General features: G+C 35.3%; 1 long non-coding RNA gene across 3 annotated transcripts in view; it reads left to right on the top strand.

Annotated features, from left to right (window-relative positions):
* Positions 1-19509, top strand: part of LOC147833057 (uncharacterized) — a 48689-nt gene extending 29180 nt beyond the window's left edge. For all 3 annotated transcript variants that reach the window (XR_015513281.1, XR_015513278.1, XR_015513282.1), the window contains one exon: positions 18927-19509. This is a non-coding gene — a long non-coding RNA (uncharacterized LOC147833057). The remainder of the gene's footprint in view (positions 1-18926) is intronic.
* Positions 19510-22383: the final 2874 nt, after the last annotated feature.

Below are 22383 nucleotides of genomic sequence, written 5' to 3'. Positions count from 1 at the left end.
TTTTGTTTCAATAAGGTTGGTACTGCATAATGTGGAGGTTAAAATGTATGACCTTCAAATAACTCCACATCTAGACTGATTGCTGGAACTATTGTGTGTGTACAAGCATATCAGTTTAATGCTTAATCATTCAGAAGTTACTTTAAGGCCCAATCGCAATTCAATTGTTGTACCCCTACCCCTTTCCCTTGTCCCTGGAAACATTGTGAATGGAAAGGGCTTCAAAATGTACCCCTAAGAGATGGGACAGCACTAAAACACCTGCACACATCCTATGTCATCACAATCTCCAGCTTCATATGAGATTGATGATTGCGACTGCTGTAGTTATTCCAGTTGCGTTTTTTTTTTTTTTTTTGGTATTTATTTTCTTCAGGAAATTACCGAAGGCAACGATATCGTGTTATCATAATGATATAATGTGGGAATAAGATCATAACTGTACTTTGCATTTACATAGTGTCCATATTAATCTATGTAAACACACCAAAAACAACATTAACAATATACCAGACACAGTTTAAAGCTCATTCACAGCCACTAGACTTTTCTGACAGGGTATTTGAGCGTCATTAAGTGTCAGAATGTTGTAGGACTGCTATACCGATGTTATGATTATAGATTATTTTTTATTAACGTTTTTTTTGAAGCATGACAATAAAACACGGTTATGAATGTATTAAAACATGTGCTTGTTTGTTGTAAAAAAAAAATGTAATAATGACAACAACAAAAAAAAAAAACTTATTCTGGGAAATTTTCTTATGCTTTGGTTTCAAGTGTAGTCCTGAAAAATCTTCATTTTAAGGGCTATCTACCCCTTCCCCTTAGCTCTACGCCTTCAGGCTAAAGAGAATTGGGACACCCCTACCCCTCATTTTGCGCGTTGTCGTATAGGGGTAGGGGTGTCCCAATTCTCTTTAGCCTGAAGGCGTAGGGCTAAGGGGAAGGGGTAGATAGCCCTTAAAATGAAGATTTTTTAGGACTACACTTGAAACCAAAGCATAAGAATTGGGAATGGGCCTAAGATTATAAAATTAAATGGTGATAAGAAGCCTAGAGCAAATAAAAAGAGGAGAATGTATCGTGAGTAAAGACATGTGAATGGATGTTTTGAATTTTAGCCTGATCATCATTTATCAGAATTAATATTTGTTTGTCCATTTCTAGGGAATTCAAGCGGGACAATGTGAGTACTAGGGGTGTGTGGAATAGTTCACCTAAACGTGAAAAATACCTAAATATAAACCAAATTATAATTGTCCAAATTTGACATGTGTTATGTTTAAAACTGTTGAAAATGTTAACTACATAACAGCTACATAACAGCTTTTTGAGGGACCGAAAATACCAATTTTTAAAAACAGAACTTAAAGATCAAGTTTTTGGATCATATATTTAACTCGTTTTTGCATTGTTGTATGCATTGAAATATACAGTTGAAGGCAAAATGATTAGTCTTCCAGTGGAATGCTAATACTTTTTCACATATCTCCCAAGTTCTGTCTAACCGATAGATGTGCTTTTCAACACATTTTAAAACCTAATAGTTTTCATAACTAATTTCCTTAATTGTCCTTACTGTTAACTTGGGAATACAGTCCACAGCCCAAAGACATGCACTAAAGGTGAATTGAATAAACTAGATTAGCCGTATGTTTGTGAGTGAGTGTGTATGGGTTTTTCCCAGTACTGGGTTGCGGCTGGAAGCGGATCTGCTGTGTAAGTAGGCAGATCATTCCGCTGTGGCGAACTCTGATAAATGAAGGGAATAAGCTGAAGGAAAGGAATAAATATAGGAATAATAATAACAATAATATCCATTTGCCTTCATATACCTTCTTTTATTTAGGAAATCATGATATTTGTGGGTTGCTGGCATTGGTAAGTTTGACAACTCCTGTCATATATTGTCATACAATTATATATATATATATATATATATATATATATATATATATATATATATATATATATATATATATATATATATATATATATATATATATATATATATATATATATATTTATATAAATATATATATATATATATATATATATATATATATATATATATATATATATATATATATAATATTTATATAAATATATAAATATATATATATATATATATATATATATATATATATATATATATATATAATATTTATATATATATATATATATATATATATATATATATATATATATATATATATATATTTTTTTTTTTTTTTTTGTAAATTTCTCAAACATATTTAATGTAATTAAGTTTTTTTTCCTTATATTTTTATGTCTCCATAGTCTTCCACATTGCATACAATTTACTTATGCATCTTGGATTGACATGGCCTGTATGGATTCTATGAGTTTCATGCACAGTGTATTCAAACAGAACATGAAAGGGTTGATGGAAAATGTGCATACACCTCAAGCTTTTCTTCTTCCTCTTCTTCTTTTTTGTGCTTGACATGATTGTCAAATACAGTATGGACTATATTCAAACTGAACACGAAAAGCTTGATGGAAAATGCTGCATCCACACCGCAGCCTTTTTATTTCGCATGTATCAAAATTGCAAACGTCCAGTCCAGTCGGCCCTTATCTGAGCGAACAGATACCATCACAAAACAGGCCTGTAATGGCCACATGCTCCATTTGATAATCCAAAAGCCTTGTCCAGAGATAGGATTTTTTTATTTTATATTTTCCCGGGCCCAGACTGGGGGCTTATGGTCTGGAGAGAGCAAGTGAATTACCTATACAAAGGAAATGCATTTTGGTCCCTGCGCTCCTCAGACTGGGTTAACATTATGGCTTCCATTCTGCCCTCTTGCCTTGTTTTTGATTGATACTTTTCAATTACAGTCTCCTCAACCTTCCCCCTTCCAGCCAACATTCAAAATGCTTTTTCTCCCTCACGTCTGTGATAACTTCAAACATTTAGGGGGTTACAGGAGCACCAGTAACCCTGTTTAGCTGGTGCTGTAAATTGGTTCCATGTTCAACATAATAGCAGTGACAGGGTTTTGCTAGGGAAATCAGTCCAGCAAAGGGACATGCCAACGATAAGACATCCAGCTTTGAAATTCTATTTCTTGGTATCAGAATTAAATCTGGACGTTATATTTCTTTGCCAGCAAGGCACTCTGTAGTTGCCTCCCGTTGATGCTATTTGATCATTGGTTGACAACTAATGTTAACCCAGCCCGTCCTGTCCCTTCTGTTCACTTTCTTTTTTTGGTGAAGAGATTTGCTTTTCTGCAATATTTGATCAAAATATTTGTTTGTTTTATAAACTTTTGTCTCTTCTCATTTCTAATGAAAGTGGAACAACTTTTAGCGATGCTTTGAAAAACCTTTCATAAAACTTTTCACTTCCATAAAGGTAATATTCAAGAAATAATAAGAATAAAACAACAGAGGCTAATAAAATACTGATGTTGAAGTAAATTATATTTAAAAATTTTAATTCATTTGAAGAAAAATTTAAATCAAAGTTTAATCAATAAAATCTTTATACCGGAGCTGCTAATATTTGTTCTCTTCTCATTTTTAGTGTAAAATCGCTGACATGAAAATCAAAGGATAAATAAATGATGTTTTAAAATTTTTGATTGAAAATAATTTAAAACATTTTGCAAAGTTTATTAAATGAAATATTTGTACTGAAGCAACAAACTGTTTCTTTTCTTCTTAAATATAGTGGATTTAAAACAAATTTTGAAATAGCTTTAAAAAAACCTTAACCTGGAGCTTTTTTACCATCTGTTACAATCGAGATGTGCAGAAGAGCATCTCTGAATGCACAATGCGTCCAACCTTGTGGCGGATGGGCTAAAGCAGCAGAAGACCACACCGGGTGCCACTCCTGTCAGCTAGAAACAGGAGCTGAGGTTACAATTCACACAGGCTCACCAAAATTGGACAACTGGAAGATTGGAGAAACGTTGCCCTGTCTGATGAGTCTCGATTTCTGTTGTGACATTCGGATGGCAGGGTCAGAATTTGACATCAACAACATGAAAGCATGGATCCATCCTGCCTTGTATCCACGGTTCAGGCTGCTGGTGGTGGTGTAATGGTGTAGGGGATAATTTCTGGACACACTTTTGGGCCCATTAGTACCAAATGAGCATTGTGTCAATGCCACAACCTACCTAAGTAACGTTGCTGACCATGTCCATTATTTTATGACCAATGTGTACCCATCTTCTGATGGCTACTTTCAGCTGGATAACGCCCATGTCATAAGTGCAAATCATCTCAGACTGGTTTAATGAACATGACAATGTGTTCACTGTATTCATATTGCCTCCACAGTCACCAGATCTCAATCCAATAGAGCACCTTTGGCATGTGGTGGAATGGGAGATTGACATCATGGATGTGCAGCAGACAAATCTGCAGCAGCTGCATACTATCATGTCAATATAGACTAAAATCTCTGAGGAATGCTTCCAGTACCTTACTGAATCTATGCCATAAACGATTAAGGTAGTTATGAATTCAAAAAAGGATCCAACTGGTAGGTGTACCTAATAAAGTGGCCGGTATATGTATCATTCATTTATTTTCTTTTCGGCTTAGTCCCTTTATTAATCAGGGGTCGCCTTCCATCCGCAACTCAACACTGGGAAACACTCATACACTCTTTGGACTTGTTGGGGGATACTGCAGCACGCAAACTTCACACATAAACGCAACTGACCCAGCTGGGGTCCAACCAGCAACCTTTTTTCTGTGAGGCGATTATGCTACCCACCGTGCCATCGTGACACTCCTCCGGTAAGTGTCTATTTTATTTTATTTTATTTTATTTTATTTTATTTTATTTTATTTTATTTTATTTTATTTTATTTTATTTTATCATTATGCATTTGTAAACAGCCCAGTCTTTGTTTACCTGGCGATGACAAGAGTTTCTCATCATGTTGGCAACTTGACAAATCTTACAAGAATTTGCCTCCAAAATAAAAAATCATGCAGAAAGTTATGCTACATCTCGAAACTTACAGGGCTCTAATCCTTGGCGGCACCAAACCGTTCTGTGCCCTAATGCCATTAATTATCATTTTCAATTGGATAGTTTCAACTGTGTCATCCCCAGCTGTTTCATTAGGCCAACATTTTCTGGGAAAGATTCTCTCTCGTCCCTCACCAATTCACTCCTCCCAACAAATGCGCCTCATCCGCATCACCCGCTCGACTTTGCTAAATTGCGGTCTGGGATTAATACGTGTTAAGTATGTGAAATGTGTCTTCGGTTGGCGTTGAAACGTACTGTTGGCTTCACATTATATTCTCATTTATAATGCATAATATTTGCATTGAAAGGTTTACGTTTATTTAAGAGGTTTCCTGCTGTAGATTTACATGCATCCAATTTAAAAAAATATATTTTATTTACATTTAAAATTAGCTTGACCCTTGAACTATTGATTCATTCATTCATTTTCTTGTCAGCTTAGTCCCTTTATTAATCTGGGGTCGAATCGGAATGAACCGCCAACTTATCCAGCAAGTTTTTACACAGCGGATGCCCTTCCAGCCGCAACCCATCTCTGGGAAACATCCAGACACATACACACACTCATACACTACGGACAATTTAGTCTACCCAATTCACCTGTACCACATGTCTTAGGACTGTGGGGGAAACCGGAGCACCCGGAGGAAACCCACGCGAAGGCAGGGAGAACATGCAAACTCCACACAGAAACGAGGTTCGAACCAGCGACCTTCTTGCTGTGAGGCCACAGCACTACATACTGCGCCACTGCCTCGCCTTGAACTATTGATAACATTTGATATTTTGCCTTGCAAAACATATTTTCGCAGCAAGCAGTTTTTTTGTTTAAAAATGTTTAATAGATGTCTTTACCACAAAATTGCTTGTTGGGACAAGTGCTGACTTTGTATGTGCTTATATCATAAAACAAAGTGATATGATGCAAATAAGAGATTTATATTAGCTTCAGTGAACAGAAGTTTTTTTGTGAAAATGAAGAAGTTGTGCTAGAATATTCTGTCCCTACAAAATGGCTGACAACACAAATCAGTCGAGTGTTTGAGAGGAGCAGACAGTATCTGCTTGTTAAGTATGACGTCATGATTAGCGGCTTCCGGGTCCTAGCACTATATCAAACTGTATGGGGAGGCTCAACAAGTGGTAATAATTACATTTCTACAAAGTGATTTATTACTTTCAAAAATCACAATCACAATATATATAGATATAAATTCATCCCCTATCTGCCCACACACTTTTTTTTTTCCTGGGAGGCTCCCGTTTCAGACCCATCTCCTGTCATCCTCCCGTTTTGTTATTTCTCCCGGAAAACTGCCATAATTTCAACCCCCCAGTCCTCAGCATTTTGGTACGGTCTGTGAAACCTTCGGGTCACCAACATAGGATCTGGGGTCCGTTCTTCAAATGTGGATTACTCAGTTAACTGGATTTGGATATTGACGATTTGACACGATCCAGGATCGTTTCGTTCTTCAAAGCTGATCCGAGAGTTGTTGTCATGGCAACAGTTCTGCTAGGTCAAACCTGATCGGGAGCAGGTTCAATTGTAGAACTAAATACATTGATTTGCATTGAAATACATGATGAATACTCTTGACACATGAAAGTGTAAAGCCTGCAGCTCACAACAAATGTGTAAAGTTATTGCGTATTATATTTAACAAGCCGTTTACTGCTAATTTGATGTAATTTTGCTCACATGGATAATTGAATATTAATCAGATGATGTCATTACGCTGCTGTGCCGTCAGCCAATCATGGCATTGCTGATCATGATTTGGAGGATCGATAGATCTGTCCTTCACAACACACGCAGCGATCTCAGATCAGTTTATCCAGACATTCTAATCTGATTCACGAACTTGTTTGAAGAACCAAATTAGCGAGAGATCAGTTATCAAGATTAAAAGATCCAGGATCTGCCAAATCATCTTAGATCTTTTTAGCGAGGTACGAAGAACGGACCCCTGATTGCAGTGGCCACTCAAAACGCGCTTCATAGTACGTAAGTTCGTAACACTACAGTACACAGTACCCGCTTCTCAACAGTGTTATTCAGACACTTCACCCTCGAACCTAACCGCTTCGGTCTCCCGGATTTTCAGGGACAAATGTGGTAGGTATGAACCATGTTTGACATCCGATGCCCAGATAGTGATTACATTTTTTATAAATTGTTCAAATATTGGTGTTTGTGATGCAGCATGTCCAGAGACTGATGTGTACACTATGATTCTATATAAAATTCACTTTAATGTGTGATATAATTAAAAAAGTGGTCATAAACGAGTATTTTCTCAACTTAAATAAGTAACGGTTTGAACCAGAAACAGTATTTCATAGGTCACCCATACATCATGACTTACCAAGTGGATTTTCTGTCAGCCAATGAAAAGTGAAGGCTGGAGGTATGCAAATGTGTTACAAAACATTGCTGAATTCCTGACTAATCAGTTCAGATTTTTTTATAAAGTGCCAATAACTTCATTTAAACTCAGCAGATGTTTTATATTCACAAACAGCTACATACTTTACACATTTGGTTAAACTAATATTAATAAAAAAAACAAAAACATAATAGGCTGGCTTTAAAGTTGATCATAAAACTTAATCGGTTACCAGCACTGGTACACAATCTAAAGCACTACGCTTGTGCTGTAGTGGCCGTGTGTGTGTGTGTTTGTACTGTACACAGGCAGCAACTGACGGATGTGTTTGGAGGGGATTAGGGATTCCAGGCATGTTCGGGGAGGTGGAGAGAAAGAGCTCCTCCTCAGTTCACCCTGACATTGTGAGTGTCAGCATCAGATCACTTTAATCAGGCAAGGGATATGCATGATAAAACGGATAAGGGACTTTAATCAAAAAAATTCGCTGGTCTGGAAACGTGACACACTCCGACAAGCACGCCTCATCCTGCCGCACCCCCGTGTCACTGGCAGGCGTGGGCTCCGCATGAATATGCATGGCAGCAAGGCAAGGTACCACATTAAAATGTTCTATTGTTTGTTCAGCTGCACGGCCACCAGACGAAAACAGACCAACAGACGCACGCAAGATAAGTTTCTCAAATCTGTAAGAGCGTTCTTGCAAAGTTATAGAGAGACAAACACGAACGAGGTCACAGGGGGTGCTTTGACCTGTTGGTACTGTGGTACTTTGATATATTCAGCTGTTTTGAAAGATTTGAAAAATTAGCATATTTAAATAGCATTGGTGAATTTTAAAAGTAGGGAGACACAGTGGCTCAGTGGTAAGCACTGTCGCCTCACAGCAAGAAGGTCACTGGTTCGAGTCCCGGCTGGGTCAGTTGGTGTTTCTGTGTGGATTTCGTATTTTCTCCCCGTGTTCGCATGGGTTTTGGTCTGATTTCCCCCACAATCCAAACACATGCGCTATAGGTGAATTACAAAGCTAAACTGCCCATATAGTGTATGTGTGTGACTGAGTATGTATGCATGTTTCCCAGTACTGGGTTGCAGCTGGAAGGGCATCCGCTGCGTTAAACATATGCCGGATAAGTTGGCGGTTCATTTCACTGTGGTGACCCCTGATGAATAAAGGGACTAAGCTGAAGGAAAATGAATGAAAGAATGAATTGTAAAATCTGTCTTCGAGTAAATAGTGATCTCAGTATACAGCAGTCAACATCAAAGTTGTCATAAAACCAATAAACAACACTCATTCTTGCCTTAGGACATTTTTTTAAAAGCAACTTTGATCCACTTTAGAAGTTGACTACTTTATATTATACACTTCTTAATATGTTTACTATGCATCATAATATGAAAGCGATATGTATTTTTGTACAATTCTAACTGTAATATACATAATATACTGTACATTGTTAATGAGTGTTTGTTTGTGTGTGTGTGTGTGTGTGTGTGTGTGTGTTTGTGTATCTATATCTGTAATTTTTTATATTTTTATAATAAAATTAATTAATTGGAATAATTGGGATACTGTATTTTATATAAATAGAAATTATGTAAGTGTTCTGTGAAATGTATTACCAAAAATATATACAATTTGAAAAAAATAATTTTATTATTATAAATATATATTATTTTTTATTTTTTACGAAATATACGGAGAGAAATTATAATTTTTTTCATTCAGTATTACAATGTTATTTTTATGATAACATTGTAACAATAATATAATTATTTAATATGTAATAGTATACTTATAGATCATATTTTATACACTTAAAAAGTTATATTTGCTGTTTTTTTGTTTGTTTGTTTTTTTTACTTAATTATAAATATAAAGTGCATATTGCATAAATTAAGTGCATAGCCAACAGCTAGCTATTTTGCAACTCTAGCATGGTCGCCCACTGAAGCTAAGCAGGGCTTCTCGATCAGTACCTGCATGGTAGAACACATGGAAAAGCTAGGTTGATGCCGGAAGTGGTGTTAGTGAGGCCAGCAGGGGTCGCTCAACCTGTGGTCTGTGGGGGTCCTAACACCCCAATATAATGAAGGGGACTATATACTGCTCAGTGAGTGCCGTATTTCGGATGAGACGTTAAACCAAGGTCCTGACTCTCTGTGGTCAATAAAAAATCCAAAAAGAGGTTTAACCCCGGCATCCTGGCTAAATTTGCCCACTGGTCTTTGTCCATCATGGCCTCCTAACCCTTAGATCATAATTGGCTTAATCACTCTGTCTCCTCTCCACCAATCAGCTGGTGTCGGGTGTGCTGTCTGGCGCGATATGACTACCGTCGAGTCATCCAGGTGGATGCTGCACACTGGTGATGGATGAGGAGATTCCCCCCAATGTGTAAAGTGCTTTGACTGTTCAGAAAAGTGCTATATAAATGTTAGCAATTATTATTAATATAGTGCATAACAAGGATTTCATTCCAAAAATATTCTAATATGGCCTGATGGTTGATTTCTACGAGTTGTTCCGTAAATAAGTATGCCGTTCATTTGGTTTTCAGATTTTCTTTATTTGTTAAAAACACAAATGCACTGAAAAAAGTGTTGCATGCAGAACTGTTGCAAACAATTTGTTTGTGTTGAATTTAAACAAACAAATTAAGTTTAGTAATGTTCAACTTAATTTGTTTGTTTAAATTCAGCCCAAATAAATTGTTTACCACCTCTTAACATAAAGAAATTGAGTAAATCCAAGGAATCATCTTTGAATAATTTTTTTCAGTGTGTACAAACCCTGTCATTTTCCTTGTACCTTGTTTTATTTTGCTAAAAATGGTTATTTAGAAAAGAAAAGAAAAAAACCTTCAGAAATAGCAAAGTTTTAGATGTTATCATTTACATCAATTGATTAAAAACATGAAATTATAAATACATTCTACAAATAAATACTACAAATATATAATACAAAGAAATTGTAAATTTGTTCCCCTGTTTTTGTCCGTCCTGTCACATTTGCATTGAATTTACTATAAAATGCAATACACCTTTAAGGCTATGAAGCTGACAGTGATAATTATTTATAAATTTATTATAAATAAGTTAAAACAACACAAATCCTGAGTTTTTGGGGATAAGAGATGTGATTGTTTTATGTTCAATACACTTAAATTTGTAAAAAGTAATGTTAACTTAATTCCTTTATGTTGTCCTAACACAAATCGATTGTGTGGAACCTAGCATATTTTAAAGTGTAAATCATCAGATTGTTTTGAATATTACAGTAAGTGCATATTGCTTTAGATTTCTCTAAAATTTCTATGTGCACGATATAAAAATGAGGTATGCGTGCATGTGTATTAGTTTGATACTGTATATTACCAAATGCCAGACATTAGGTTGTAAGTTTTTATGTTCTGTGATGATATTTTTGATGATGACCTACACTTATAGAGACTCCAGAAAGATAAACACACTTGTCTTTGATGAGAATACATCTAAACAGCCGTAAGAGCAGATGTAAACTGACAGCTCAGTGGAATCCATGCACAAACTCACACATCAACGTCAAGCTAATGAAGTATGTTTAAGTGCCATTGATGTGCTAAAACAGTGACATGTGACTGCCTCTTGAGCACTTCTAATTAATTAGCACACACGATGCCAGCCATACATGTAACACAGATGGTCTCTTAAAACCATGTCCATCTCTTTATACTACTGGAACAAGCGTAAAAAAAGAAAAGAAAGTACTTTACTGAAAAAACAAATCAATCAGAACCCCCACCCTTCTTTTTGAGTATTCAATCAAGAAGTTATTTGAAAGTCATTCGTTGTTTAGTTTCTTTTTGTTTTGTTATTTTGCTACTTTTTGTCAACCTGAAACAGCTTCACTGCAAATATTATTATTATTAATAATATTATTAATAATATTATTATTAATAATAACAACAGAAAATTATTTTTATTGTTAATATTCATATTCATATTATTATTATTATTATTATTATCATCATCATTATTGTTATTGTTACTATTATAACTATTATTATTATTACATGTAACTCTTATAACTGTTTTTAATCAGCCAATCGCATGGCAGCAACTCAATGCATTTAGGCAATCTGCTGCAGATCAAATTGAGCAATCAGAATGGGGAAGAAAGGTGATTTAACTTTGAACGTGGCATGGTTGTTGGTGCCAGACGGACTGGTCTGAATTTTTCCGAAACTGCTGATCTGCTGGAATTTTCACGCACAACCAACTCTAAGAATTACAGAGAATGGTCCAAAAAAGAGAAAATGTCCAGTGAGCATCAGTTCTGTGGGTGCAAATGTCTTGTTGATGCTAGATTTCAGAGGAGAATGGCTAGACTGGTTGGAGCTATACAAAACATTGTATTTACATAATTACATCCAAGATATTTATGAATGTAAATGTACAGTATTTGAGCATTCATATGTAAATGTACACTGTACATATGTAATTAAAACCTTTTTTTTTTGGATGTAAGTACATTGTCATTACATTATAATTACTATGTTATAACATTGCTATAGCATTGTAAATAACATTGTAATTACATCTATAATAGTATTGTGAATGTGTTTTTGTATATTTCATGGACAGTATTTGTGTGTTATATTTAAATACATATACACAGTAAAAATGTAATATATAATTACAAATTTTATCGATATATTATCATTTCTATGTAATGACATTTTTACATTGTTGTAATATGTAATTACAAACTTTTATCATGCATGCAATTACTGTCAATACTTTGTAATTACATTGTAGTTACATCCAAGATAATATTTATAAGTATAAATGTTTCTTTGTATATTGCATGTACAGTATTTGTTAATTTATAGTTGTATACGTAAACGTACTGAGTACACTTGTAACTACAAACTTAACTACCATGTCACTGCTTTGTAACTACGTTGCTATTACATTGTAAATACATCCAAGCTAATATTTACAAACTTAAATGTTTCTTTGTATATTTCATGTAAAGTATGTGTGTATTTATATGTAAATATACAAAGTACACAGGTAATTACAATCTTTTATTTTTTGATATAATTATATATTATTTATTTTTGTCATTAAATTATGTAACTACAACCTTTTACTTTGGCTATAATTACATTGTCATTACATTATAATTACCATGTAATAACATCTATAATGTACATATATGATAGTATTGTAAATGTATTTTTGTATATTTCATGTACAGTATTTGTGCTATAGTTATATACACAATACACGTCATTTGTAATTACAAACTTTTATATCGGATGTAATCACTATGTCATTACATTGTAATTACTTTGTAATAACATTGTTATTACATTGTAAATGCATCCAAGATTTACAAATGTGTTTGTATATTTTATGTGCAGTATTTAAAGTCATATAATTAAATATGCCCAGTACACATGTATGTAAATATGTAATTGCAAACTTTAATCTTGATTTATAAACATGTTTGTATGTATGTGCTATAACTTTTGTTATATTGCAAATACATGTCATGACTTTGTAAATACACTGTAAATATATTGTTGTTACATCCAAGGTAATATTTATAAATATTTATAAACGTTTCTTTGTATATTTCATATACAGTATTTGTGTATTTATACGCAAATTTACCCAGTACATATATAATTACAATTTTTATTTTGGATGTAATTACATTATCATTGCATTATAATCACTATGTAACAACATTGTAGTTACATTGTTTTAGAATTGTAACTACATCTATAATAGTATTGTAAATGTGTTTTTGCATATTTCATGTACAGTAGTTGTGTGTTACAGTTTTATATATATATATATTTGTTATATATATATATATATATATATATATATATATATATATATATATATATATATATATATATATGCAGTACATAACATTGTTATAACATTGTATTTAGGTTAATATAACATTGTTATAACATTGTAATTACATCTATAATAGTATTGTTAATGTGTTTTTGTATATTTCATGTACAGTATTTGTGTGTTATAGTTATATATATACAGTAGACATGTGATGTGTAATTACAAACTTTAATCTTGATTTATAAACATGTTTGTACGTGCATGCAATAATTGTGTCATCAGATTCGTTCATTCATTTTCTTTTCGGCTTAGTCTCTTTAGTAATCTGGGGTTGGAATGATCAGCGGAGTGAACACCCATTGCTACGATATTATTTATAAACTTAAATGTTTCCTTGTTTATTTCATATACAGTACTTGTGTATTTATATGTAAATATATGCTGTACATATGTAAATGTTTATTTTTGGATGTAATTACATTGTCATCACATTATAATTACTATGGAACAACGTTATAATTCAATTGCTATAAAATTTTAATTACATATATGATAGTATTGTGAATGTTTTTTGTTTTGCTGCAATGGAGTTAAAACAGTACTGGAATGGCCAACATAATACAGATGGATTGGACTATGATTAAGTCGCACATTTTGTTTTCCTGTCATTTTGTCACATTAAGTTACGTTGAGGTTAGTTTCATTTTTTTCTTTTTTTGTATAAACCTTAATTTCAGCTGATTTGTATTGACCTGTTGTATCTGTCAGGGTTGACTGTGATTCACAACAGTATTTGATTGTTTAATCGAAGAATTGTTTGTTCATTTAAAGTCTTTTTGAGAGTGTTTGTTGAATTGTTTGAATTGGTTTCTTCTTGTTGCATTGGAGTTAAAATGGTATTGGAATGACCAACATAAACAGGTTGGACAATGAATATTTTGCAAGTTTCATTTTGTTACGTTATGTTTTGGTTCATTTCTTTTTTCTTTTTTTTTCCCCTACCTTTTTTTTTTTTTTTTTTTTTTTTTTTTTTTTGCGGTGGAGTTAAAATTGTACTAAAGACCCACATCATTAATGGATGAATAACTTGCACATACGACAAAAGTGGAAAAACAAGAACAACAACAACAACAACAACAAAAATACGTGAAAACCTTATTTTCAGCTGATTTGTATTGTCCTGTTGTGTCTGCCAGGGTTGACTGCCATTTGCAACAGTGTGTTTGATTGTTTACTTGAGGAAATGTTAGTTCATTTAAAGTCTTTTTGCAGGCGTTTGTTTACTTTGGCAGTCGTCTAAGTGATTGAATATGCAAAGCAATTTTTGGTGATTATTTTGTGCTAATTCGAAGGCCTCTGCCTTTTGTACGCAGCCAGTTATTGGTTCACCCTGCTGAACAAATCCCTAGAATTGAGCGGATCATCATTTGGAGGGAAGGGAGCTTGTTAACCTAATGATTAAGTTTAACCAGGCCTTGAAGAATATATGGATGTGGTTCAGCTGAGCAGAACTGAGTAATGGGTTGTAAATGAGGGGTGTTGGCAAGGGAGGGATCTTTGAATATGGAGGTGCTGCTCTGTGCAGGTCAAGGAGCTTCCAAAAAATGACTCCCAAAATAACCTGAGCGAGAGGGGAGAGGATGAGCAAACCAGAGCGAAGAGAGACACTGATTACCATCTCAGCAAGAGACCTGCGCTAGTTTCTCTCTATTTTTTTGCATTTATCGCACTAAATGAAAAGAGCTGTTCAGAGGAGTCATTCCATCGATTTACGTTGGTTAAAGTAAAATAATGCATAATAACAGTCTTGGTAATGGGAATAAGTTATGTCTTTCCTTTGTTACATTACTGTAATAGCCTAAGGAAAAATCACTAAGCATTTACCACATCGACGCTGTTTGTTGTAGTCAAATATGTACTTATATATTGGGTCCCACTTTATATGAAGTGGCCTTAATACTGTGTACTTACATTCATGTTTTACATTGTACTAATATTTTAAAAACCATCTGCTTGTAAACGATCTGTTACTAATTTCTCTAATTACATTTAGAATTACACTGTTGACCTGTCCCCTAAAAAACCTCTAACCTATCCATACCCCCAAAACTGTCCCTAACTTTACCCGTATCCCACTTCAAGGGCACCTCTGTGCAATGTGCAATACTATACCAACAGAATAAGCACATTATGCATATTTTCTGATGTATGTAGTAATCAAAGTCACTTATTACAAAGTGGGCCCAAAATAGTTTACAATTCTACAAGTTTATTTAACTTTTTTAAGATTGTGAATTGTAATTAACTTTTTTACAAAGAGGTCTTGGCTAGTATGTAGAACTAGGACAGGACGATAAAATTGGTTTCAGTATTTATTGACTGAACACCATTGTCAATAACAATAAAGAAAAGTTTTATATGAAGTTTTGGTATAATGCGCTATAGTTTTAATAAAATGTGGCTGCTGAGTCCACATCTTGGAAGAAATGCCAATAAGCTTGACGCAACATGTGATCGAACTCAGGTTGAGTCGCTACCCCAAGTCAGAATACCACAAGTGAGATGAGTGCCGTGATTAGCAGCAGTGAGGATACTATAAATAAAAAGGGATGTAAGGAAGTCACCAGAGTGGCTTTTTGGTTTCTTTTCTTGTGCATCCTAGCCAGTAGCACTTTCCACTTCCACTTTACCATTACCTGTATTTGCCTTAGTAATGTTGGTGAATTGAAATAAAGGGGTTAAATTAATAAGGTCACTGGTTCAAGCCCCGACTTGGTCAGTTGGCATTTTTATGTGGAGTTTGCATGTTCTCCCCATGTTTGTGTGGGTTTCCTCCGGGTGCTCTGCTTTCCCGAACAGTCCAAAGACATGTGGTACAGGTGAATTGGGTAAACTAAAATCGTCTATAGTGTATGTGGGTGATTGAGTGTGTATTGGTGTTTCCCAGTGATGGGAATTTTAAAATTTAGTTGCTCTGACAGAATCAATAATATGCATACATTAAAAGGATTATTACATATAATCAAGTAAGCTCATCTCAGTTTAAAGATGTTAAAAGTTTGACACCCGATGGTTGAACTAGACGTTGCATTCCCAGATCAAATCAAACACAAGCGCAGGTTGCCAGATTGACCAACTGGAGTGAGTCTGTCGATCGAGCCTAAAGGCTGATTTAAACCATGTTCAAAGTAAAAGCAACGACACTCGATAAAAGGAATATTTTCCATATCAAAAGAAGTTTTTGTTCTAAACAACACCTCGAATTGAAGAAATGGCTCCTATTTCTTGCAGCTGAAATGCAGAAAACTATGACAATGATCACCTCAGGTACACCTCATGTGCTTTATTCAGTGTTAAATGCTAACACTGTGAGTTTCAATTCCATTTTACATGGCATTTATTACCATACTACTTAAAGCAGTAGATAGTTCACTTCAAATCTTGAAAATAATGCAAACCAACACATATCATTGATTCAGCATGTACATTTATTAATGTTAAAGAGGCTTAATATGTATTACTTAGAGCAGGGATCACCAAAGTTGCTCCTGGAGGGCTGGTGTCCTGCAGATTTTAGCTCCAATCCTAATCAAACACACCTGAACAAACTAATCAAGGTCTTACTAGGTGTACTTGAAACACCCGGGCAGGTGTGTTGAGGCAAGTTGGAGCTAAACCTTGCAGAGACACTGGCCCTCTAGGACCGAGATTGGTGACCCCTGACTTAGAGTATAAAGCTTACAGTATTGTGAGTGAGTGCATATTCTGTGCTTCTTAATTGCTGTATTTAAATCTCTGTCATGCTTATTCTGGTCCAAACAGCCAAATTGTTTATCACTGCAAATCTCATCACATAACGTGTTTTGACACGAGGTTACAATGTAACCTGCTCACCTAATGTTTACATGTGTATTATTATTTGCTAATTATTAACCACCTGATGTGGAACTCTGAATCTGGGTCTCATTTCGGAGGCTGCTGTCCACTGGAGGTTGCATTTCGGTCACAAGCCATGCTTTCAGAGCCTTTCTGAATGAATGAATGAATGAATGAATGAATGAATGAATGAATGAATGAAATATGTGGTTTTCCATCAAGGCAACCTGGGGTGCTAAAATATAATTTGGAAATATGAGTTGGTGGTTCATTCCGCTGACCCCAGATTAATAAAGGAACTAAGCAAAAAAGAAAATGAATGAAGGAATGAATAAACTGGCAAAAAAAACAAAACAAACAAAAAAAAAAACAAAGACAGACGTTCTGGCACAGAATGCTCATTTTCAAAGCAGAATATCTGACCTCAGCATTGTTTTTCAGATAAACAAGTATGTTCACTTGGCATGTTTCTCAAATATCTGCAAACACATTATGATATTGTTATGCTTTAGATGAGTCAAAAACTTACATACAGCATTAAAAAAAATAAAAAATAAAAAATAAAAAAATAACAGTACTACTGTATATCCATTTACTGCTGAAACAGGTTTTCCTTTAGAAGCTTCTGTTCTAGTTAGTAAACTGTCAAATCAGAAGGGACATGACCTGATAAAATCAGCAAAATACATACTCTGCATCTCAGGTTAAATGCTGTATTTGTGGTTTATGTTTTGAGTAACCGGCAGAAATAAATCCAAATGAGCGTGGCATGATCTCAGGTGATACTTCTCACCGCAACCTGTCAGTGGGACACTTTACCCACAATTAGCCAAAATAAAAAAAGAAAGCGCTGAACAAAACAGAGACGCGTTTCTAAACACTGGCGCCTGTGTTGAGCTTTGTGAGCGTGTGGATACAGTCGAGTGCTGCTGTACATGGGGTTCGGAGGGCAAGCGCTGTGAGTGAAATTACAGCCGCTGCTCAAACCTGTTGCAGAGAGTTTGTTACAGAAATGGGCCCTACGGTGGAGGGGGTGAATATTGAACGACGAAGAAAAGGATACAGCAGCAGAGGATGTTTGCTGTAATACCCAGGCCAGGTTCCTCCACTCTGAAGTGGACAGATCAGATGCAGACGAGATTAGATTTCCTTTAAAAGCCTCTCCCTCGCGCTAATGGCATGAGGCCTCGCGCTCAGAGGCCAGAGTAAGGTCAGTGGCATGGAATTGAATGCCCCCAGGATAATCTCGCTTCTCACATCCCCAAGCTAGGAAAGTAACACGCCATTTAAATTGGCAGAAGTGTGCATACATATTGAAATCTAGCAGCGATGGCAGGTTAAACATGCAGAATTGGAAAGTTTGATTTTGCGTTTGTGCTTTCTTGTCTTTTATTTGGAGGGAGGCAGTTTGTGGGTTACACACCTAGTAGTTGGCACTTTTTAAAGTGTGCCAGTGGCGATCAGTTTTCAAATACCTGTGCTTGAGGTTGTGTTTGAGGTTTTTCTTGATTCTTTGGTTTTCATCCAGGTGAATGTGGTTGGATATTGTGGTGCAGTGGGTTAATGCTCAATGACAATTTCTGGTTCGTCAGTATCAGCAGTGCTACTGTCATGCTATAGTCTTTTGAAAAAGATGCTGGATACTTTGAAAGTGTAGTCCATTACTTTCTTACAAATTAGTGACCCTTGAACACAAAAGCAATCATAACAGTCCATTTTTCAGTCATTTGTTCATTTTTCTTTGTCTTATTCCCTTATTTTATCAGGGGTGGCCACAACGGAATGAACCGCCAACTATTCCATCATGTGTTCCTGCATACACCTGCAGTTCTCCTTGATGGCCATCCAGTGTTCTCCAGCCTCCAGTGCCTAGACTGCAGCTCCGCACATGAAGAAGAAATGAGGAGAAATTGTTATGCCCAACTGAGCCTGGTTTCTCTCTAGGTTTTTTTCTTTTCTTTTACTTTTACTTTGTCAACTGACCCTTCGCTAAGCCCCGCCCTCCTTAGTTACTGTTGCTATGCCTGTCAAGCTTTCATGCCTGCAACGTCTATTACAATGTGTATGCGCCGGTGTCAGACATTGCCAGGGATATAATAAATCATTTTTGGCAAACAGGTGAGAAATCAGAGAAAACCAGAAAAAATGGACTGCAGTATACATTACAGGGGTATATTCATGACATAATAGGCAACGATTAAAAAATAACTGAACCAAAATTGAAGCTAGGTTAGCCTCGCTGCCTCATACGCTAACCATTCAACAGCTCAGTTCATGCACAGCAGAAGAGGTGAAATTAAAAAATAATCTAATAATAATAAATTAAACCATGATTTCTCTTTTTTAGCCAAAAAAAAAAAAAAAAAAAAAGCCAAAACTTGCTCTACAGACACACTCGTACCGACAGGAAAGGAAACGTTACCTCATGACAGTAGGTCAAAGGTCCACAGTGTGTGTGTGTGTGTGTGTGTGTGTGTGTGTGTGTGTGTGTGTGTGTGTGTGTGTGTGTGTGAGATAAATTGAGTTTACTTTCATTTTCTTCATTACAGTTATACAGGGCTTCTGCTGTACCTTCAGTGTCAGTTAAAGACTGTCTAACAAACACACACGCAGTGAATTGTGCAGAGTGTCTTTGTTTTTAAGTAGTTGAAAGGTTTTAATTACTCGCGCTCACCTGCTCGCCTCCCTCAACATAGTAAGCTACAGCAATATAGCGCATATGAGGTAAATGGCTTCAGTACTTAATAACTGGTTATTACTGAACCGATACTGATTTGTCTGCGTCTGCATCAGGGTGCACTGAGGAAAAAATTAATTTTGACACCCCTAGTTTAGATATGACTATTTGGAAGTGATACAACTGTTTAAAAAATCTAAAATCTGAGGGTTAAAGAAAAAAAAATAAAAAGACATTTATAAATAAATTAAAAGTGTCCAAATTAAGTTCTTGGCAATGCAAATTGCTAATTAAATATTGTGTTTTTCTATATCTGCCGTAAGAAATTTACAAAATGTCTTTATTAAACATGATCTAAGCATAATATTTTAATAATTTTTGACATTTTATTAAAGGGAAGTTTCACACACAAATTTTAAGAGAATTACGTGATCTGATTGATTGCAGCTGGTCTCTCATCTGTAATCAAAGCCAATCATATCATTCCAAACTCACTATAAATAGCCTGACTTGCATTACTCTGTCATCTTCATTTTTTAAAGAATCCTCCCATCCACCCAACCTCCTCCTTTCGTCCTTTACCAGGGGGAGCTCTTGAGAACTTCCTGATCTCGTACCCCCTCACATGCTCATCGACCAGGCAGTAGCCATGGGCTCAACTATCAGCAAGCTTAGAGTTCTCTCCCGGGACAGCATGCCAAATCTATTATTTTCTGCAATATCTAACTGTAAACTCTTGAATTTTTTGACAAGCAAAAATGAACTTTACAAGAACTATGTTAGGCTGTTTTGACACAATCCATTTTTTAAAAAGCTCCATATAAATTGAATTGAATTGAACTAAGCAAAAATCAACAATTTTGACTCACTCACAAAACTGGGAATTGAACTCAGGAAACCCAAAGTGCAATGGCACTACATGTCAGCGCACTGCCAACAAGGCTATTGGTGTCAAAAAAAAAAAACATTATAACTTTAAAGAAAATAAAACACTTTAACATAAAAAATCATCATCATGTGGTCACTTTTTTTCCACAATAAAATGTCCCGAAACAACACGTTTTTTCATGTGTTTTTTTTTTTTTGTTTAACCCTGTTTTACCATGCTGCATCACTAGTTTTTCCAAAAGTATCTGTTTGCAGCCTTTATGATGCAAGCTGAGATTGCATCATTCAGTGATGGGTAGGATTAGGTATGGAGTGTAAGCATTAGATGCAGCTCAGATTGCACTGCACCAGGTCTGCATCCAACCCCCTCTCAGTTTTTCAGCTCTTTGTAGTATGTAATATTGCTGCGTTTAATGTTAATTACTCTTTAACAATGGTTTGCTCCATAACAACACTGAGCAACACTAAACCCATGTTGCTCCAGGCGGTTTGCCACTGTAATAACTGTTCAGTCAGTTACTTTGTCTGGAAGTGTGTGCTACAGTTTCAAAAAAAAATGTGCATGAATTGTAACAGTGTCAATACTCTTATCTACCCCTAATAATATAAACCCTCAAAGGACTATTATGTACCTTTAAAAGGACAAAAGCTATAAAATAGCTCTTTTAAGATCACTGGCCTTGTAACAAGCTGTTGTATGCATAAAGGAACACATTTTTTCCATGCGTGTACATGATTAAACGATTATTGGTGTCTAAAATATGTTATCGACCTTAGCTTAAAATAATTGAATTCTTTTTAAGATTGAGATCAAATATCTTTCACTCCCATTATGCATATTATGTTAAATTACAGCATGCCCTCGGAATTCAGTATGCCAAGGTGTCCTGCATACAAGCTGTTTGTTTTTACTATTGCCAAAACCCTTCTGAACAAGTTACGGATAATCAGCCGTTTAAAGCAAATTGTCTATGTTTTTTTGTTGTTGTTGTGCTGTCCACAACCTAGAGCAAATATTACGCTATTTGCCATCAAAACAGTTGGTGGAGAGCAGGCTGAAAGTGCCCTTGTGCATATGTTCAGCGAGGCCTCGGAGAACTGTAAGTTAATTTCTGATACGGAGCTTCTTCGGCGGTTGAGTAAAACGGCTGGTCTGATTGACTATTGTTGAAGTTAAGAGACAGGGGGCATTGAGTATTTTATCATCTTTCTACAGACAACAGCACTTTGCGAAGCCAATGTTTGGGAAATCACAATTACTTTTAATCCTCCAAGTTCAGCCAGGCAATTTTCTTTTTGAGGAATTATTCCTATTTCTTGCTGAATTCTCAGGTGTCCCCTCAACTTTTTAAAAGACAGATACCAGCGGTTTATTGGCAGAAGTTATTAATTTAATAAGGGTGAGTTTCAGAAGCACTTGTATAAATCATTTAGCTGGAATTAAGTCCTTTCATCCACTCTCGAGATTAGCCAGCCATTAATGAATTATTTGAAAGAAAATATGAAAAACTTTAATGCAAACACGAATAACATAACTAAAGAGAAAAGTTGAAAGCCTGTAAGAATTTTGACCAAATTTGACATTATCTTGACATGCAGACTTCACATTTCTCTCATTTGTTTTCATTCTCCTTTGGAGATATAGTGTTTTTTATATT

Source organism: Danio rerio, chromosome 17 (genome assembly GCF_052040795.2).
Source record: "Danio rerio strain M-AB ecotype USA chromosome 17, GRCz13ab, whole genome shotgun sequence".
Taxonomy (NCBI): domain Eukaryota; kingdom Metazoa; phylum Chordata; class Actinopteri; order Cypriniformes; family Danionidae; genus Danio; species Danio rerio.
The sequence above is the reverse complement of the archived record's forward strand: the minus strand, read 5'-3'. Positions and strand labels throughout refer to the sequence as shown.